At 41.0% G+C, this 16233-nt stretch overlaps 1 protein-coding gene across 1 annotated transcript in view; it reads right to left on the reverse strand.

The window, feature by feature from the left end:
• ATF3 (activating transcription factor 3) overlaps window positions 1-11759 on the reverse strand; it is a 59054-nt gene extending 47295 nt beyond the window's left edge. Inside the window, exon 1 of the mRNA XM_081791891.1 lies at window positions 11701-11759. The gene's annotated coding sequence lies outside the window, so the exon portion shown is untranslated. The remainder of the gene's footprint in view (window positions 1-11700) is intronic.
• Window positions 11760-16233: the final 4474 nt, after the last annotated feature.

Consider the following 16233-nt stretch of genomic DNA (forward strand, 5'->3'; position numbering starts at 1 on the left):
ATGAAGATGTAAAAATACTTAAAAGAATACTATTAACAACTTCATGCCGATAAATATGGACACTTAGAAGAAGTGGATAATTTTTAAGGAAAAATAAAATTTTGGTGATGTATTCAGGTAAAACCAGAATAAAGCCTTAGTCATTAAAGAATTTAAATTGGCGGGGCGCCTGGGTGGCTCAGTCGGTTGAGCGGCCGACTTCGGCTCAGGTCATGATCTCGCGGTCCGTGAGTTCGAGCCCCGTGTCGGGCTCTGTGCTGACAGCTCAGAGCCTGGAGCCTGCTTCAGATTCTGTGTCTCCTTCTCTCTCTGACCCTCCCCTGTTCATGCTCTGTCTCTCTCTGTCTCAAAAATAAATAAACGTTAAAAAATATTTTAAAAAAATAATTTAAATTGGCAGTCAAAAGTCTTCCCATCTCCAAAGACACCAGGCCCTACTGGTTTTATCAGATCTTCAAAAAATAAATAAATGTCATTTAAAAAATCTGTTTGAAAGAATGAAGGGGAAAGGGAAGAAGACTACATAATTTATTTTTTAAGATACTAAATCCAGACACGTATATGTAAAGTATAACTTAATCTCACTTTTTATGTGGATGCAAAATCTTAAAGAAAATAACACGATCAGACAGGATTTAATCACAAATTGAAAGCATAATTCAAGACTAGAAAACCTAAAATGTTTTTAGTCTCATCTTGATAAATGCAGAAAAAACATTTCACAGAGCAAAGTAGTTATTCATAGTTAAAAAAAAAAAAAAACCTTTGCAAACTAGGTATAAAAGGCAAATTTCTTTACCTAAGGCCATATATCAAAATTCTATAGGCAAATATTACACCAACTTTGGATATTTTAAAGACAGCTCCAAAAAAGTAGGAATAGTGTAAGGATACCAGTTGTAAGTCTTTATTCAGCATTGTACGAGGGTCTTAACTAATGCAACAGAAAGGGGAGAGAAAGAAAGAAACACAGAGGGACAGAGGAATAGAGAGGGATTGAAAAAAAGAAAGAAAACTGTTCTTGTTTGCAGCAAATGCGATTACCTACATAAAGAATTACAGAAAATTCACAGAGACATTCTTAAAGCTAAAAAGCATTCAACAAGGATGCTAGATATAAAAGTCACACAAAAATCAGTAGCATTCCTACACAATAACTAATTAGAAAACATAATGGGAAAAAAATGATCCCATTAACAACAGTAGTAGAAATTATGTGTCCCCTCGGGACAAATTTGTTTAAAGGTGTGCAAGACCTTTATGGAGAAAGCTAGGAAAGTATTATTGAACAATATAAAGACCCAAATGCATGGAGAGAAATAGCATGTTCATCGATTACTCAACAATGTAAAAGTGTCCATTTTCTCCATATTGATCAATAGACTTGATGCTATTTTAATTTTGAAAATCCCCAAAATACATGGTGTGTGTGTGTGCGTGTGCGATTCTTAATAAGCTAATTCTGAAATTCATGTGAAAGGGACAAGAAGGATCAAGACGAGTCTGAAGAAGAGGAGGGTAGTAAGACTGTGGTGGTATTGGTGGAGACAGACAGACAGATGAGGGGATCAGAACAAAAGTCCAGAAATACTTCGACACACAAGGAAACTCTGTACCTAAGACTAAGGTGGCATCACAACACAACGGGGGAGAAGAGACAAAGTAGAGTCTTACACCAGCCACAAAGATTAAAGACCCAAATGTGAAAAGCAAATGTTTGTAAATTTTAGAAGAAACCACAGGAAAGTACATTTATTATCACCAAGTAGGGGAAGATTTCTCCTATAAGATACGAACATACAAACAATAAAATAAGAGAGAAATGTTTGCTCACATGAAGACAAAAAAAACCAAACAAACAAAAAAAAACAAACAACCAATGCACCAAAAAAGACACTATAAATATAATGGAAAGAAATTACAGAACAGGAGAAGGTATTTGCAATGCATATAACCAAAAAGGGGAAATATTTTAAGGAGGAGACATTATATAAGCTTAATGCTTTGATTTCAGGGCAATAAAACAAGCTATTAGTACTAGGAATTAAAATAACAAAGTCTAAGGACAGAACAAAAATTAGAACAAAAATCAAAGTATAGGAACATGGCAGAAGAGAATTAAAATAACAACACACCATATCAAAAGTTATGAAATGTTATCAAAGTATATGGAAAGGTGAAATTATAATCCTTATATTTTTATTATTTTCAAGGAAAGGAAAAATGAAAGTATTCAATCTAAAGATTTATGAAAATGACAATAAAATTCTTAAGAAATCAAGAGAAAGAAAAATTAAGGCAAAACCAAAACTAAATGAGTTAGAATAGAGGAAACTTTATAGACTTAATTTAAGAGTTTCTTAAAATAAAATAGAGAAACCTTTAGAGAAAATAAAGAAGGAAAAAAAAACCCTGTGGATAACAAAATTAGAAATGAAAAGAAGGATCCAACATCAGATAAAGAGATATTTTCAACATAAGGCAATACTTGGTAAAATTTTAAGTTAAATTTGAAAACTATTTCTTCTGGAACCAAAATTAGAAATATAAAACCTAAATATAATTATCACAGCTAGAAAAACTAGAAGAGAAAAGAAGGAAAGAACTGTCTCCAGAAAAAAAAAAATTGCCTAGGCCTAGAAACCTTTAGAAGGAAAAATCTTTCAACTCCTAAGGAATAGATAATTACTGTGTGTCAGTTATTACTTCCAAACACTGAAAAATAGAAAAAGTATGCCTAAGTTAAAGAGATAATCCTGATGTCAAACCTGAAAAAGATAGCTTGAAAAAAAAAAAAAAGGAAAATAGGTTTAATCTAAATTATGAACAGAGAGAAGAAAATCTAAAGACAGATAATAGAATAGCAAAAGAATAACCCCAGTAGAGTTTAACCTAGAATGAAAAGGTTTTTGTTTCAATATTTGAAAAATCCAGTAGTAGAATATATCACATCCACCGGTTCAAAAAGAAAATCCAACAATAGATACAGAAAAAAGCATTAAAATCTAATAGCTAGTCCTTATTAAAAAATGATTATAAGTTTAAGAACTTCTTAACACAAAATAGTATTACAACAGTCAACACTATCCTTAAGAATGAAACACTAAGGCAATATTATTAAAATCAGGAACAAAATAGGGATATAAGCTATTGCCATTTTTATTTAATTTTGATCTGGGAGTTCTGACCAATTAATAGTACATATATAAAAATAGGATGCATGAGTGTTAGAAGGGAGAAAACAGATTTATATTTTTTTGTAGATGATATAATTAACTCCTGGAAACTCAAAAAAATAATTCATCTAAAAATTATTAGAGGTGGTTTGGGAGTTCAAGAAAACTGCTAAATATACAAAAGAGAGGCAAAAACCTATGTAGCTTTTCTACATAGAAATACTATCCAGTTCAAAAATACAGTGAAAAACATAAAATTATGATAACAAAAATGAATAATGACGACATTGAAAACCTCTTAAATGCCTTGGAATAGCTTTCAGAAGAAAGTGAAAGATTCACATAATAAAAACTACAAAATGTTACTGAAAAATGTAGAAGAAAATTGAAACATTAAGTTCCTTGGCCACGATGTAGGATTTTTCAAATTCGTCTGTATGCTTAATATATTTTCAATAAAAATCTCAATAAGATTCTTTTCGGAGTTTGACATCATCATTCAAATTCTTACTGAAAGAATAATTAGGTATGAACAACAAAGAAAACGTGCATGAAAAGAAATGATGAGGAAGAGGCCCCGCCCGGTGTTAAAACCATTTGAAAAAGTATCAGTAAAATCATGTGCAATTGACAAAAGAACAAATGTACAAATCAATTTTTCATTATATTTTCTAACAGAATAGATATTCTGAGGCCACATTATACACAACAGCTTAATCTGTGATGAAGAAAGCAAAATAAGTCAGTAGGAATAAAATTATTGTTTAAAAAGCTGTGATTATTTAGAAAAAAATAAATTTAAAGATTTACTCCAGATCGTCATCAAAATAACTGGATATGGCTAAACAGATGTAATTAGATTTAAAATACAAATCTATTCAAATAAAACTAAAAGAAAAGTAGAAGCACATAAAAAAATGTTCAAAAACTTTAGTCATCAAGGAGATGCAAATTAAAACTACAATCAGCCACCACTGTATGTCCAATACAATGGCTAAAATTTAAAAAGACTGACAGTATCCGATGTTAGTAAGGATATGGAGCAGCTGGAACTCTCATACGTTGTTGGTGGGAATGTGAAATGGTGCAATCACTTTGGGAAAAAGTCTGGCAGTTTCTTGTAAATCTAAACATACATCTATTCTATGACACAGCAATTCCACCCAAAAGTACTTCCCCAAGGGAAGTAAAAGCATATGTCCACAAGAGGACAAGTACAAGAATGTTCTTGATGGCCCCAAACTGGACACAGCCCATGTGTCCATCAAGAGAGAAATGGGAAGACAAACTGTAACACAGACAAGTAATGAAATATTACTCTTAGCAGCAAAAAGAAACTCCGGATACCCACCAGCAACAGATGAATTTTTAACACATTATATTGAGTGAAAGAAACTTTACACAAAAGAGGTAATCCTGTAAGAGTCCATTTATATAAAGTTCTAAAATAGGTAAAAATAATCTGATGAAAAAACTAAAAACCGTGGCTGCCTCTCAGGTAAAGTGGGAGTGAGAGTCTACTGGGAAGGGATGCTATGGAAATTTCTGGGATGATGTTAATTTCTCTCTATATATTTTAAAAGCTTTATTTAAATATAATTCCTAATCCATACAATTCACCCATTTAAAGTGTAGAATCCAATGGTTTTTAGTGTATTCATATATCTGTGTAACTATCAGCTCAAAAACAAAACATACCCTTTAAACTTATAAACCTTGATAGGTTTATGCATTTGTCATTTTCAAAATTCAATGAATGACCCTCTTACGGTTTGTGCGTTTCACTGTAAATACATAAAATACATGAACTTTATGGTTTATGGGGTGGGTGGTGGGGGGAGTGGGTGAGATAGGTGTAGGGCATCAGGAGTGTTCATGAGTTGTGTTGATGAGTTCTGAGTAAGGTATGGAACCGTTGGGTCACTATGTTGTGAAACTAATACAGCACTGAAATTAAAATTTAAAATGTTTAAAAACCTTTTTTATTAAGAGAAAATCGGAAATAATTTTCAAATTTCTATATGGAAAAGCTGTTTTCTTCAGAAAGGAAAATGTTGATAGATTTGATTACTTTAAATTTAAACACCTTTGTATGTCAAAAAATATAGAAACATAACCAACATTAAAGTGCAAATATCAAGCCAGGGGATGATTATTATTTAAAAATATTAGACAAGGAGGTCTTTGCCTGTATATTTGATATATGTGGAAACATTCTAAGTCATTGTATTAAGGTACCAGCCAATATGTGTGGGCAAAAGCTCTGACTACAAAATTCATAAATAGGAAATAACACTTGTTAACAAACATGGGGGAAATTTCTTTATGTTTACAGAAACTTAAATGAAAATTATCAAAGACCCTTGAATTTATATACTCTGATGTATTTTCCTTTGAGAAATATATTTATTCTCCTTGAGAAGACATATTTAAAGTAAAAGTGGGGGGCTCCTGGGTGGCTCAATTGGCTGAGCGTCCAACTTCAGCTCAGGTCATGATCTCACAGCTCATGAGTTCTAGCCCCGCGTCAGGCTCTGTACTGGCAGCTTGGAGCCAGGAGCCTACTTCTGATTATGTCTCCCTCTCTGTCCCTCCCCTACTTGTTCTCTCTCTCTCTCTCTCTCTCTTTTTCTCACAAAAATAAATAAACATTAAAGAAAATTTTTATAAAGTAAAAAGGAAGAGCTATGCACAGAGATGTAAGTATAAGAATGTTTATTGTACCACTACTTGTAATGACAGGTCAGATATTACCCAAATGTTTAACATACAATATTAATTAAATAAATTATAGTGTCAAGATAATAAATTAACTTAGGACTCTTGTATAACCATTAAAAATGATATCGTAGAAAAATACTTAATGATGTGGGAAGACATTTACATCCTGAGCTTAAAAAAAGAAAAAAGCCCCAAGCTTCCTTGATCCTTCCCCAAACCCATTCTCCTATATCCCCACTGTGGACACAGAGACATTTAGCTTCTGTCAACTTTCTCCCTTCTCTTTTTCCCACATCCCTTTGGAAGCTGTTTCTGTCTTTCACTTCTGGTGAGGAGGAAATAGACTGGCATTAAGATTGGGAAAGGAAATAAAACTCTTAAAAAAAAAAACAACCCAGGAAACGTATGAAATACTGCTTCATTAACTATTTTTTTTATTTGGGAAAAACCATATGTGCACATCATTAAACATTGGAATAATAATAAAAAAAATGCATATAATGGAAAGTCTCTATCAGTCCTAGGTGCCTTAACCAGTTTTTCTTAGATATATATTTTTTGGAAAGACATTTTCCATAAGCACCAAACAAACAAAACACAAGAAAACAGAAAGAGGAAAGAAGGAAGAGAGGGAAGGAAAGATTGAGGGAGAGAGAAAAAGGGAGAGAAGAAGGGAAGGAAATCAAGAAAGGGACAATATGGGAGAAAATTAGAATAAGCTTTTTCTCTGAGGGGTTTAAAGAGACAAAATTTATTTGCGAAGATATATTAAACATTTGGATCTCAAATGTTCGGCAACCTGCTACTAACTTAATAATACCTAAAGGGGGGCACCTGGGTGGCTCAGTCGGTTAAGCATCCGACTTTGGCTCAGGGCATGATCTTGCAGTTCGTGAGTTCGAGCCCCACATGGAGCTGGCTGCTGTCAGCGTGGGGCCCACTTTGGATCCTCTGTCTCTGTCTCTCTCTCTCTGCAACCCCCACCCCACTTGCATGCGTTCTCTCTCTCAAAAACCAATAAACATTAAAAAAAGAAATAAATCTTAAAAAAATAATACTATTAAACAAATATTATTTATAAATACTTCTAAAACAAATCAGGATCGAAAGTGAGGAGCTTTTTTACTTGAGACGTCTTAGGGAACAGTGAGCCGGTCATTCAAACCCAAATTAGGGTTCCTGGCCTGACACACATCTGTGTACCTGCAGGAACAAGGGAGTAGGGGATGTGAAATCAGGACTGCCCCGGGCCCTGGACACGCAGCTCTGATATAAAGAGACTAGTGGAGGTTCGGAACCTGAGAGATGCCCCCAGCCTGGACTTACCCCACTGGAGAGTGTGTCTAGGGCAGAAGCACCCAATGACAGCCACTGGGAGCATATACATTTTCTATCCTGGCATCGTCCTCAGGCGCTCGGGATGGAACCACAGATCCCTGTTCTTTTTAACAACCACTTTGGACTGATTAGCCATGAATGTACTGGCTTATATTTACTGCTGACAATACTGTATTAATGAGTGGGGAGAGGACAGACCTGTCAATCCAGGTAGTCTACCAAAAACACAGCTGGGCGTCTCAGCCGAGAGCAGGCTTAGGGCTCATGGTGTGTATCTTTCTCAGGGGATCCCTTTTTTCCACCGTGCAAATGTAGAACATTCAAAAGGGTATGTTCTCAAGGGAGGAGATTTAATTAATTTTTACTGCTTCATCAAAGACATTCCTAAGTGAATAGGAATATTTTTGTGTATGATGAAGCTTAAAAATAAACAATTTATTTATGAACAGTTTATTTATAAGTGGCCTTATAATTAGTCCAGGGCTTTTTCTCTTTATATATATATATTTTTTAAATGCTATTGACCACTCACCATGTACATAACTCCTTGCCAGGAGCTTGAAGAAAGTTCATACAGTGAGAAGGAAGGCTGGGGGAAGAAAGCAAAATGGGAACAAGAAGGGAAGGAAGGAGTTAACTTAGGGATAGAAGGAAAAAAGGAGACAAAGGCAGAGAAGCCAAAGCAGGAATGGAAAGAACAAGAGAACAGTCATCTGTTGCAGATGTCATAAAAAGCTAGAGCTGCCCTCGTAAGCCCTCATCAAAATTCAGAAATATGTCCTCACGTATAAAATCAAGTGGTTGTTTTTCCCATCGGAAAAAAAAAGGGCAGAGTAAATTTTTCATAATTTCTACTTTTCTTTTATACCTTTACACACAGGTATCTGAGAGCGGAACTGGTTTTTTTTTGTCTTTTTTTTTTTTAAGGGCTTTTCCAGTCCAACTACTTCTCTTTCACCAGCCGTCACAGAGCCCAGACACTGAGTTGACTTTATTGTTATTGCAGCTCAAGTGATGACTGCAGTTCAAGAATCAGCAGGTGAAATGAAGCCTGACGGTCTCCTGATTTACCTCCAACATATAAGCAAATTAAATTACTGTCATGTTTTTAAATGAGCTTTCTCTAAAAGAGTTTCTGAGTGTTCCATTTTCATCTGATTTTAGCTGTTAGTCCCCGAGGATGTGAGCAGTTAATTTTCCTTATTAGTGTCAGTGCCTCCAGTAGATGCATCTCCAAGTGTAGCCCCACCTTCTGAGCTCTCTGGCTTGGCACAGGGAGAACTAAAGGCAAGAAGACCAACAAAACAGAAGAGCAGAGCTCTGATGCTCAAAGCTCTTATCTCATTCATTAATTCTGCAAGTACTTAGTGAGCACTTACTATGTGCAGGGCCCAAGTTAGACACTGTGAGTACAGTGATGGAAAGACACTACCCTTGCCTTCCCTAAGGCCCAAGAGTCCTCCTTTGAGGTGGGCACAGCAGGTTCTGTTAATATTCCCATTAAGAGTCTGGGAAACAGGGGCGAGGGACAGAGACAGCTCTGGGATTGGGCTGAAGCCTAGCTCTTCTCTCCTGAGGTCTAAATACCTGGCTAACTGTACTCAATAGCTCTCAAACTTTTCTCTTCCTAGTTTAACAAAAGAAGGCATTTGCTGACCCCACAGCCCACCCCCATGGGATTCCACTCCCATCTTTACAACTGGGGAAATGATTTGTGTCTCTGCTCCTGCCTTAGAAGCAGCAGCACATTTCTTCACACAACTTTAGACTATTATTATAACACTGGTAATAAAATGGCTTTTTTTTTTTTTAATTTTTTTTTTTCAACGTTTTTTATTTATTTTTGGGACAGAGAGAGACATAGCATGAACGGGGGAGGGGCAGAGAGAGAGGGAGACACAGAATCAGAAACAGGCTCCAGGCTCCGAGCCATCAGCCCAGAGCCTGACGCGGGGCTCGAACTCATGGACCGTGAGATCGTGACCTGGCTGAAGTCGGACGCTTAACCGACTGCGCCACCCAGGCGCCCCGGTAATAAAATGGCTTTAAGAAATAATTTGCTGAAGTCTTTAAATGTATCTTTCCCTAGAGCTGGGTATATAAAAATTAAGACTATAGGCGTGCTGGGTGAGCTCAGTTGGTTAAGCATCCGACTTTGGCTCAGGTCATGATCTCACCATTTGTGGGTTCAAACCCCAGGTCAGGCCCTGTGCTGACAGCTCAGAGCCTGGAGCCTGCTTTGGATTCTGTGTCTCCCTCTCTCTCTTTGCCCCTCTCCCATTCATGCTCTGTCTCTCTCTGTCTCTCAAAAAATAAACGTCAAAAAAATAAGACTATAAAAAGTTTTTTTCACATAAAGTGATCAGACCTCTAGGTATTCAGAGAGCGATGCTAGATGTGGATCGCTCCTTGGGGATCTCTGAGTTCACCTGCCTTTCATGTCTGAATCCTTCCCAAAGAAGAGGAGCCCAGAAGGAAAGGTGGTTTTTCCTGACAGCATTTTCTTATTCTTTCGCTCATTTCAGCTGTTAGCAGCAGCTGTTTTTTTTCAGTGCGCTGAAACACCCGCTGCCTTATAAACATACTCTCTAATACCGTGCATTACTCATAGTTTGAAAAATCACTTTGACTCCTGAAACATAATTATGTTAATGTCAGATGAGTCAGCAGGAGGACGGCATGCTGCTGCTGTGGTAGCCCGTGCCTCCTGCCAGCTCTCAACCCCAGCGCCTGGGGCTTCAAAAAAAAAAAAAAAAAAAAAAAAAAAACCAAAGAAGAGAAACCCCCTTTTGGTGGGAGGGAAGAGAACTTCTACTTATGGCTCAAGAAAGGGCTTCAAAGGAGTGATCAATTTCATTTTCGCCACAGTGTGAAAGGGAAAGGGAAAGCCGAAGTAGAATCGCTAACCCTAGGTTAATCCGTTTACGTGAAGAATAAACAGGAATTTGCAGAGTTTCTCTAGAGGATCTGTGATTTTTCCCTAGGAGATAAGTTGAGACAGCTCACTCTGATCAATATACAGTCGTGATTCGTTATTCCCAGGGTTCCTCTCTGAGGTATTTTCACACTCACGGGAGGTGATGCTGAGCTGGGAGGTGCAGGACTATTACCCTCACACATGCATAGGAAATGGGAGGCTGCTCCTTTGCGTGGGGATTCCAGACCCTTGCTGGGCTCCCCACGACCCTCGCTTTGGCTCTGTGCCCACTTGGGCAGCACGACTCCTTAGACAAGAATTTGCAGCCACTTTCTTGGGTCGTTTTCAGCATCACTTACAACCTCTCAATGGTTTCCCCTCCTCTAGCTGCTGGGAAATGAAGAGGAACTGCGCAGGACAGGGTTGGAAGTTTTCATGGCTGACCACAACCCCTACCTCCTCAGGCTCCTAGCCTTGGTCCAGCTTGCCAGGAACCTCAGCTGTGCCCTTCTCAACCAGCCTTACACCCTACCCCCCTTGCCCTGCTGAATTCAGAGCATCATCCAAAAAGGCTTCCAGGTTTATTACTGCACCCATGTCTCATAATAACCCATATTTCATAGATGGGAAAACTGAGGTTCAGAGAAGGGGTGTCCTTGTGCAAGGTCACACAGTGAATGGCAGAGTCAGACGCTCTACTCTGCCAACAACAGAACAGCAAATCCACACTTTGAGGATGAAGAGTGTGTCAGTTAGGGTTGGAAGGACCCCAAGAGCACATATTTTTACAGACGAGACAAGTAACCAAAATCTAGAGAGAAGCAATGATTTTCCCAAAGCCACCCAGCTCAAAAAGTGGCAGAACCCACTGTCAAACAGGGTCTCCTAACCCCTGGCCCAAGAGCTTTTCCTCTCTAACCTCCTTACTTCCTCATTCTGGACTTATTCCAGTTTAGACACAGAAAGAGCCTGCTCTCCCCAGTTAAGCTATGCAGCTGACACACTGGACACAAAGCATTCTATCCCCAAAGCACGAGACCCCACGAGAGCTAGAGATGTCGAGGAGGAGAATACCCAGGAAGGAAGGGGTTAACCCTGTCCTGCAGCTTTCCATGATGATATGGCTAATCAATATCCCAGATTAACTACAGCACCGATCAGTGGTATCTTCAAACTATGGCTTCCTCCAGGCTCATTTCAAAGGCTGGGAGGACATCATTGATCAATTGGGGGGCGGGGTGTGCTGACCCGGGCCCCACCGTTGTCATGTACCCTGTGAGAAGAAAAAACCCCTAATCCAACCTAGAGACTCTGCAGCCCCTAACTCCAGGCCTTTTCAACCCCCCTCCCCGGGACGCCTTCTTGGGGTGCCACTAGACATCATGTACCTGGCTCATAGAACTTCCGGTTTTCCCACCCTTCCACAGGGTGGCACCGTGCCCTGGCCATGGTGGGTGCTCTCCCAGCTAAGGGCTTCCTGACCACACGCCTTTGTCCCATGACATTTTCCCCACTTGGCCCCAGAGACAAAGAAAAGTCAAGACTCACATTTTGGGGTGAAGTGCCAAAAATCCTGAGGAAACTGTGGTGCATCCTATTTAGAGGAGGGTTTCCCCTTGTCATGTCTTCCCAGCTGGTTCTATCCAATTTATCCTGGAGGTATGGTTGAGGGACAAAAGCTAACCCCGCCCCTGTCCCCCAAAGCAATCAACAGTTGTTACTATATTGAGTGGCAATATGATGTCATATCATAGGTGACTAACCCACCGAGGCTTCCCTGCGAGCCATCATCTAAATATGACCGCCTTCCATCACCCTGACCTTTTCACAGGAGAAAGCTGAGTGAGGGGCTTGATAGTGCCTCCCGGGGCTCAAGTTCATGGCTGACCTTCTGCAGCCAGCGTCTCTGACTGAGCATGTGAGAACACACACGCCCACCCCCACATGTTGATTCCCTTCTTGGCAGAAGGTCACTTTCGACCAAGGCAGCTTTCTTCCACTGGCCTGATTTTGAAATTAGTAACCACTGGAATGTTTAATAATCACAGCTATTAGGGAGGAGGTGAGGGGGCATCCTGTATATAATTACCCTGGCATATATCCCAGGTGCTGGGTTAGAAACTTTACATATAGTTTTTTAACGCGATACTCAGAATGCTCTGAGGAAGACAGTACCGTCCTGTGGACTCAGAGAAACCGAGATCAGAGGAGTTAAGTAACTTTCCTAAAGTTACAGAGCTGGTAGTCATGGTGGGGCTCAGATTCCAGCCCAAGTCTCCGACTCCACAATGCACCAAACTCTGCATATGGAAAGATGTAATCACCTCACCTGAATTTTTTAAAATAGACTTCATTTTGGAAAGCAGCTATAGGTTCACAGAAAAATTGAGCAGAAACTAGAGTTTTCCCATAGACCCCCCGCCCCCACACGTGTACAGCCTCCCCCACTGTCAACATCCCTCACCAGGGTTGTACATTGTTATAGTTGATAAACGTACATTGACATATCATTACCCGAAGTCCATAGTTTACAATATGGTTCACTCTTGGTGCCGAGAACCCTATGGGTGTGGACAAATGTATAATGACATGGATCCATCATTATAATATCAGGTATTCTCACTGCTAAAAAACCTCTGTGCTCGCCTATTCATCCCTCCCCCCGATTCCCTGATCACCATGGATCTTTATACTGTCTCCATAGTTTTACCTTTTCCAGAATGTCATATAGTTGGAATCATACAGTACGTAGCCTTTTCTGATCGGTTTCTTCCTGAGGAAACTGTGGAGCATCCTATTTAGAGGAGGTTTTCTCTTGTCAGGTCTTCCTGGCTGGTTCCATCCAATTTATCCTGGAGATATGGTTGGTGGACAAAAGCTGACCCCGCCATGACTTTTTGTAGCTTGATGGCTCTTTTTTCTTTTTTTTTTTAAGCACTGAAGAATATTCCATTGTCTCAATGTACCACAGTTTATTTGTTCCTTCACCTACTGAATCACCTGGCTTTGAAATCTTTATTCCAGTGTGGTTCACTGGTCTTCTTCTTCTGGACCCCATCCCTGCCTCCTCAGTCTTGCCACCTACACAGCCCCTGCCTGGGGCAGGGGGTGGGGGCTGGAGGGGTGAGTCTTGGGCATCCCTGGTCTATGAATCATTTCAGCAACCTGGAAACCAGCTATCCCTCTAGGACACGCTCTAGGGTCGATCTGAGGAGATCTCTCACATGCACACGTGCCAGAAAATCAGAACATCCCCTTTTCCCTCCATGCCACTTACACTCATGTTTGCCCCCGGTCCCCAACATGGTCATTGTTGGTATGTCGCACCAGTTACCACAGGGGTTTCTCTTTTTTTATTCCACCCGTTCATCCATCCACCCAACAAATATTTATTGAGCACCTACTATCTGTTGGCCCTAGATGGCCAATCCACAGAGGACACTGAATGTATTTACATAAGTTTGCATACAGAGTTACACCCACCACGCCACTTCCCATTCCATTAGGAAATACTATTTGTTGGGGGTGTGTGTACAAGGAGATAAAGACAAACACATAGCAAGTGACTGAAAATAGGACTGTGAGGCCATGTGAGTTAATTATTATCTCAAATTATAATGTCATATTTATTACATGTAAAATTGTATTGTAATTATTAAATTATTTTTACTGTTATTTTTTTAAAAAGCCTCTTATACAGCGCTTTCTGGTTTTTAGGACCTAAGTGCTTTTACATAAATAGTAAACTTACACGTCGCCTGACAAGGGTGTACAGGTTGAAATATAAGAAAATTTCGGATAAATTCCTGGAGGGCAGATCTCTAACAAGTTATTAAAGTGGAGTTAGGAAGAACCAGAGTGCATTCCTAACCAGTGAGAATGATGTCATGAAGGCTAAGTGCCATAATCCATCCCAAGCCTTTTTAGCGGCTCCATCACAGGCAGGCGCTCAAGTGCGACACAGTTCTGGGCTGACCTGGCGGGCCATTGCTAAGCAGTTACCATGAATCTGGATTCACCCAGGGACCACTGAGCTTCCATGATGCTGGGAGCCGGCTGCATGGCTTCTCGCCGACCCCTTCCACCCTGTCAGGGAAGCAGCCGTGTGTAATGTCCCACATCTTGCCCCCAACAAAAGGAAAACTTTACTGTGTGTCATCCAGTGAGTCACCAGCACGGGTGGGAACAGACCCAGGATTCCTGCTCCTTTCTTTGCTGGAGCTGTTTGCTGGAGATGACAATCCTTTCACATTAGTGGCCAGTTACATTTATGGTTCCTAATTACATTTTAATGGGGCTTATGGGATAGGAAAATGATGGGAAGTGAAGGCTGGGAGATAAAAAATCAAAACCTGAAATGAAACACAAGAACCTGATTACTAAACGTTTAAAAATGGCAATCCAACTCATCAGGTCATTCCATTGGGAAATGGTGCCTAGGTCTGAGGAGGAATAACCCCCCTCGTCTATCTTGAGGTTGGATGAGGGAGACAAGGAAAGGAAGGAGGGAATAGCCAGGGATCCTCAGGAACTGTGTTCTCCAATTCTCCCCTCTGATTTCATCTCTATATTTACTTCATTTGTATTCCCTTCCATCACATATGGACATGTCACAGTTTATCATGCAGCTTAACACCCACCGTCCCAATGGAGACTTGTAACAGAGCTGTGAGCCACGGGAAGAGCAGTAGGTACAGACAGGTCAGCTGACTAGGACCCTCTACCTGACAGGCCATGCAAGCCCGAGTAGGTCACCTCACCTGGACCTTAGTTCCCTTAGTTCTAGAACAAGGGCTGAACTGGTTGGCCTGAAGGTCCCCTACCGCTCTAAGCTTCCATGTCTGTGTACCCAGCCCCACAGAGGAAGAAGCCACTGCCTCCATAAACCCCTACCCCCCTCTAGCTAAGGCTGCCCATGGTTTCCTCCATCTCCTGCTGAGGCTGCGGTGAAAGCACACACAAGGTGTTTGGTCACAGGCTCCAGAAAACCTGGCAAAACAGAAAGAGAGCAGTGGACAGGGACTCCAGCAGGATGACACAGAGGACAGGAGCAGGGAACACACAGAGAAGAGCTTTGTGGTGGCTGGAGACTGGGTGCCAGGGAAGAGGGGTCAGCTCGGAGAGTGAGCAGCAGGGAGGAAGGTGCTTCTGCTAGACCTGGCGCGTGAACTCTGAAGATGTGGGTGTGAGTAGGGACTCACCAAGGACCAGCAGTGATTGTCAGGAGATAACAGCGACAGCAGCTCACCCACTTGCCTCTATCTCCAGGACACAGGCACCATCGTTTTGCTCCAAACTTTGAGAAGCCTGCTGTCTCTAATTGGTTTTGGGCACAACGTTTCGTTCTCGTAGGAAATTTTCTGTTGCTTTCTAGGGAGGGGATCGTGGGAGGAGAAACGAGGTGTTTCTTCTGCACTGGGCGTGCCAGGTGAGGACACTTTGATTAAGCGGGATGGGCTGTCTAGTTTCAGGAGAGGACTCACAGAGTCAAGGGGAGGCCTGGTAGGGCTGGGACTAGAGTGCAGCGAGTGAGGTACTTTGGGGGCAACCCTCAAGGGGGCACTCGCCCTCGGGGTCCTGCAAGGGCAGGATGAGCATCTGGGAGTGAGTGCCTCCTCACTGCCTTAGCCTTGGGGCCTGGCCTTCTCTGGGGATCTTCTGGCATGCAGTGGGTTACTCGTTCAGAGGCGCTGGGCTTGCGTTATGAGGGGAAAGTGGTTCTGGGGGACTCAACATACAAAATAAGACGTATTTCACGCCTCACCTTTAACACCAAAAACATGGACTTGGGGGTCCAACCGACCTGGGAGTGGTTTCCAGCTTGCCATTCTTCAGCTGTGAAACATACTGACTCTTGCCCTGCCTCCACTTCCTTCCTCCTCAATGTCAGAATGGGGACAATAGCCCCTACCTCGGAAAGGAGGTATGAGGATTGAAGGAGGGGGCCAAGGAGGATAATGAAAATACCTGCCTCATGGGAAACCTCAGCATAGCAAACCTCCCTGGGAGGCTGTGATACTGTTGAATGACCAAGTGCTGTACAGGGTTCTTGTCCCAGAAGCTTCCACGGCAACAGTAGCG

The sequence above is a fragment of the Panthera onca genome, chromosome F1, assembly GCF_046562875.1.
Source record: "Panthera onca isolate mPanOnc1 chromosome F1, mPanOnc1 haplotype 2, whole genome shotgun sequence".
NCBI lineage: Eukaryota > Metazoa > Chordata > Mammalia > Carnivora > Felidae > Panthera > Panthera onca.